We start from the raw sequence: 5,908 nt of genomic DNA, 5'->3' as shown, positions 1-5,908 counted from the left end.
GTCTACGGTTACATAAATCGGAACATGTTTACCATAGACCGCTATTCGGATTGCCGGTGCCACGGCAAGCGCTTCTTTCATTTTCCAGACCGACTTCGCATGCTCTTTGCCCCACTCGAACTTGCGCCCTTTCTTCAACAACCCGTAGAGTGGCTCCGCAATATGGGCGTAATGCAGGATCCAAATGTGGTAGAACGCACAACCTCCCAAGAACCTCCGGACTTCTGTAACCGACCTGTAGTCTTCCTTCATCGTGGAGATAGCTTCAACTTTAGCTGGAGACGGTTTCCGGCCATAAGGCCCGCACAAGTGTCCGACGACCATGATTTCCGAATGTCTGAAAGCCGATTTCTCCTTGGAGAAGGTGAGCCGCGCGCTTTCCAGCTTCTGTAGCACCTTCTCGCAGTCTTCAATGTGGTTGGAGACGAATTTCCGACACCTGTTCGGTCTGACCGTTTCGTCCTTATCCTCCACCGGACATCCCTTGATCGGAATGTCATCCAAAACTGGCATGGTGATGTCCAGGATGCAATCCCTTAGCACCTTATTCATCGCATTCACCATGTGCGCTACCAAGTTTGTCCCCCCTTGCGGAAGGGTACACATCCGCACTAGGTCGAGAGGAGTCTGCATTGTCGTAATATCCTTGCTCTCTATGGCTAGTTGGAATTGGTTGTACCCTGAGTACAGATCCCCAATCGAGTAAATCGACCTTCCGGTGAAGGCCTCTGCAAACTTGTAAATGATCGGTCCGATTCCTGTGTTTCGAATGGTCACATTGTTGACCGGCTGCAAGTCCTGAATAAAGCGCAACGTGTCGTTCTTCTTTGGCATGGTAAACTACCGATTCGAGTATGGGGCACTCGACGGTTCGAGGATGCCCATCTCCACCTTTTGGTTCAACAATTCCATTAGCTTTGGGATGTGAGCTCTGGGATTCCACGTCACATTCAGTACCGTGAAAATAACCATCGGCTCAACGACCGTTGGGTCTACACACCCGATCTCTTCTGGCGAAAATGCAAAGGACTTCCTGTGCCTCTCGAGCATTCTCCAAAACCGTTCCTCCTCCGTTGGCTATAGAAAGCCACCCCCACCAACCTTGAGCTCCCGCACCGTTATGTTGGTGAAATGGTGTCCTATGCCGGCTGGATCCCGTAGACTTGGGTCCGATGTGACCCCTTTTATCCGTAACTCGCTGCCCTCTGGCAAGGGTGCCACGATTGGCCTCACCTTCTGGTCCACAGTCTTGTACCTTGTATCCACTCGGGCCGTCCGATCCGACTCGACCTCATTCCCGAAGTCGGCGATGACTTCGTACATCCGTTCCGAACTAACCTAAATCATCCGGTCTTCACTGAGGCCTTCTTCGAGCACGTTCCTCAGATCTGCCAAGGTATCATCGAAAGAGACCGCCTCCACGACGTTGCTTATCACTTCGTCAGGTCCTAGGACTCTGCATGCCCTGAGACGTTCCTCCGCCCACTTCTTCTCCCCACCGCTAATGCCGGTTATTGTACAACCACCATTGTTGGAGAACCAAAATTTCTTGTCTATAGTACAGGGTTTCCTATGGTATACATGTGGAGTTTCTCCGGGGTGTCCAGACTACCGCGGCCCCACGCCTTGATAGCCCTCTCTAAAAATCCCCACGCCGAGGGGCTCGCGGTTGCGCTCGTGGTTCGATCGCACCGTTAGAAATTGGACGGTATGTAGCCCATCTTGGCTCTTCACGCATGCATACGTTGAACCGTTATCCAACACCTTCGTCTCCATGTCTTCACGCATGCATACGCTGAACCGTTATCCAACACCTTCGTCTCCATGTGTGTTGCCATAATGTACGGTTCTCCGAGTATCACCGGGTGCGAGGATGTCTCCTGTCATGATATGGCAAGACTCAAACCCATGACCTTATGCTACATGGGTCAAGCTCTTGACCATTAGACCATACATTGTAATACGTAGAATATTATTTTCATTTATATTTTATTATAGAAAATTGATGTATATTCCAGATTTCTCTGGAACATTCTAGAAACTTCAGGAGTACTCCTAAGAACACTATAAAAGGAGGCACAAGGCATTATTTCGAACCAAATCGGTTCAACGCTAGTCTTAAGCCTCCTAGCTACTATTGTATACTCTCTTCACATAATATATATCATTTATCATCATTCTCTCTCACCCTTTCTCTCTCTCTATCTCTCTCTCTCGCTCACTCTTTCCTTCTCTTGAGAGTTCTACTTCTCTCTTAGTATTAATCCTCATCTTTTAGTACTAATTCCTTCTCTGTCTTAGTACTGATCCTAACAGTTTAAACCGATTTTGCTCCTCTTCTGTCTCCCTCCCTTCATACTAATCTCTTATTCCTCTTTCCTCTCATCCCATGGCCACTATTAGCACTCAAGAATATCAATCTGTTTTCTCAGAGTTGCAATGCTTGAAAGAGAAGTTCCTTGCTTTGGAACAAGAAAATCAACGGTTGTTGGAGGATCTTCAACAAATCTCCTTAGAAAAGCAGCAAACGCAACAACATGGGGAACTTGCGTTACGCGTGCAACAACTCGAAGCAACCATCGTAGTGATGCAACAACAAGGACCTGGAACACAAGGGATTCATAAAGAACCCAAGATCGGCCTTCCCATGAAATTCAATGGAACGCGATCGTAGTTTAGAGGGTTCCTTAATGAGGTACGACTAGTTATTCAAATGCATCCTTCCCGATATCCCACCGATGCATCACGAGTGGGTTTAGTAGGCACGTTGTTAAGTGGCTCAACGTTGGCATGGTTTGCTCCGCTGTTAGAAAAAGAATCTCCATTACTAAACAAATTTGAAGAGTTTATAAGTGAGTTTAAAGCCTGTTTTGGAGATACTGACAGCATAAGGACATCAATCAACAAAATCCGACGACTACATCATGGTGATCATCCAGCCTCCGCATATGCTATAGATTTTCATCTACTCGCCTCCGATATCCCCTGGGATGATCAAGAGTTAATGGAGCAATTTCGTTATGGTCTACGTAACGATGTCAAAGATTGACTCTTGACCTTTCCCGAAGAACCAAAGTCATTAACAGAAGCAATCAGTCACGTAGTGAGATGCGACAATCGCCTCTTTGAACGACGTTCGGAACGTCAGTTCCAGATGCCAAGGGCAAGATCTGAGCCTACCTACGCCTCAGTGGTAGCGAAACCTTTTCCGAGGGAGTCATATAATGCGCCTCCAGTAAGTACTCCAACTCCGATGGAAATTGACACCACATGTCGTCGTGGACCGCTATCGGAAGAAGAAAAGCAACGACGTCGAGTAAACCGACTTTGTCTTTATTGCGGTGGACCAGGGCATATCGCCGTAAACTGTCCCCATAGGCCAAGAAGGTAGGTAAACCAAATAGTTGTTAGTTATGATTGTACTAAACCCGAGTCTATTTCAGTAGGGATATCTGATAGTCCTAATAGTACTAATAGCCCAAATGTAGCGAATAAATTTGATGTCCTTAGTCAGTTAGAAGAAGTGTTAAATGACTAAGTCCAACCAAATTAGGAGACGTTTGGTTGGACAACCCTAGATCTATGCAACCCATTAGTGGTTCCATTCCCTCTAAGCAAGTTAGCAATGTGTTCATAGCTCAAGTAACAGTTAGTACTAAAAGTACCCCTCTAGTACATGTCTTAGCACTTCTAGATTCCGGAGCTAATTCTTGCTTCATGGATAGAGACTTTGCCCAAGCTCATTAGATATCACTCAGAAAACTCCCGTGTCCAGCCTCTGTAGTAGTCATTGATGGTCATCCCATTGCTTCCGGAAATATCATAGAAGAGTCAGAGCCCGTTAATATTGTCCTAGATAATCTAGCATGTGTAGTATCATTTAATATAATTAGCATCCTAGAACACCCCATTGTTTTAGGATTACCATGGTTCGAATTGCATAACCCAGATATACATTGGAGAACAAGAGAAATCCACTATCGAAAAGCCCGAGGGTCTACTCATGAGATTGCAACCATTTCGCTACATCAGTTGCAGGAAGAAGGATGCAAGGAAGAAATGTTTCTCTTCGCAATATCAATAAAGCCCTTAGACACCATTAAAGAGGATTCCACCGTTCAACTTCCAAAGAAGTATCATCATTATGCCGATGTGTTCGATAAAGTACAAGCCAATACGCTTCCTCACCATTGACCGTATGATTGCCCCATCGATTTACAACTGGGGAAGAGCCACCATGGGGACCGATCTACAATTTGTCACCAATTGAGCTAGAAGTTCTGCGAGCCTATATAGAGGAGAATTTGGAAAATGGTTTCTTTCGGCATTCGAAATTTCTAGCCGGCGCACCCATTTTCTTCGTCAAGAAAAAGGATGAATCACTTCGTCTCGTTGTAGATTATTGTGGCTTGAATAAGTTTACAATCAGAAATAGGTATGCATTTCCCCTTATCTCAAGTCTTTTAAAACGGATCAATGGTGCAAGGTTCTTTGTGAAGATCGACTTACGGGGAAGCCTATAACCTTGTACGGATCCGACCAAGAGATGAATGGAAGACCGCGTTTCACACCAGATATGGGCACTTCGAGTATACGGTCATGCCGTTCGGCCTCACTAATGTGCCATCAGTCTTCCAACACATGGAAAATGATATATTCTGAGATCTCTTGGATGTTTGTTTGATCATCTATTTGGATGATCTACTGGTTTATTCGAAGACCCAAGAAGAGCATGATTCTCATGTACTGTTAGTACTAAAATGACTTCAAGAACATGGTCTTTATGCAAAGCTGGAAAAATGTAGTTTTGGGTGCAACTAGGTGGAATTTCTGGGCTATGTCATTTCCTCGGAAGGCATCTCCATGGACCTAGCTAAGGTCAAAACTGTGGTAGAGTGGCAAACTCCGCGTTCGGTGCGAGATGTGCAATGTTTTTTTGGCTTTGCCAATTTTTACCGGAAGTTCATACAGGATTACTCAAAGCTTGTTCTGCCTCTCACACAACTTACCAAGAAGGGACAATCGTTCGTTTGGTCTAAAGAAGCGGACATGGCTTTCGAGAGTCTTAAAAAGGCATTTACATCGGCTCCAATTCTAGCTCATGTCGATCCGGAAAAACCATTCATTATCGAAGTAGACACATCAGATTTCGCATTGGGCAGCATTTTGTCACATCGGGGTAATGATGAGAAGCTACATCCTGTGGCTTTTCACTCATGCAAGATTGACGCCGCCGAAATCAACTACGAAATTCATGATAAGGAGCTATTGGCAATAGTGGACTCTTTTACGCAATGGAGGCATTTTCTAGAGGGATTCTCTCATCAAGTCACCGTATTCAGTGATCACAAAAACCTTGCCTACTTTCAGGACGCTCGTGTGTTAAATCGACGTCAAGCTCGGTGGGCCCACTTCCTCACATGTTTCGACTTCAAAATTACATGTCATCCGGCGAAGCACCAAGGGAAGGCAGATGCATTATCACGGCGTTCGTACCTAGCATCGCGTCCCGGCGAGCCAGCTTTTGATAGCCAAAAGCAAGTAATCTTGGGACCGACACGACTGCAAGCAACACAGGCCTTTGGCATGCCCATGGATTCCCATGTTATCAATACTATACGTGAGGAATTGAAAACCGATGCTTTCGCCCAAACCATTCTAGCACAAATTGATCCCTCTCGAGCATCTTCTTCACAGTCGCAACCACCAGGTACCATGATGGATTACTATTCTTTAATGAACTCTTGTATATTCCTAATGGATCTTGCCACCTTCGAATAGTCCAAAACTGTCATGACACATATACATCTGGGCATTTTGGTAGTACTAAAACATTAGATTTAGTACAACGATCATTTTAGTGGCCCCGTATGCGACAATTTGTCCAAGATTTTGTTCGGACTTGTGA

The sequence above is a fragment of the Azolla caroliniana genome, unplaced genomic scaffold, assembly GCF_043228905.1.
Source record: "Azolla caroliniana isolate FFs.n. ecotype wild unplaced genomic scaffold, voAzoCaro1.0.p SCAF_4, whole genome shotgun sequence".
Classification (NCBI taxonomy): Eukaryota; Viridiplantae; Streptophyta; class Polypodiopsida; order Salviniales; family Salviniaceae; genus Azolla; species Azolla caroliniana.
This window is presented reverse-complemented; position numbering follows the sequence as displayed.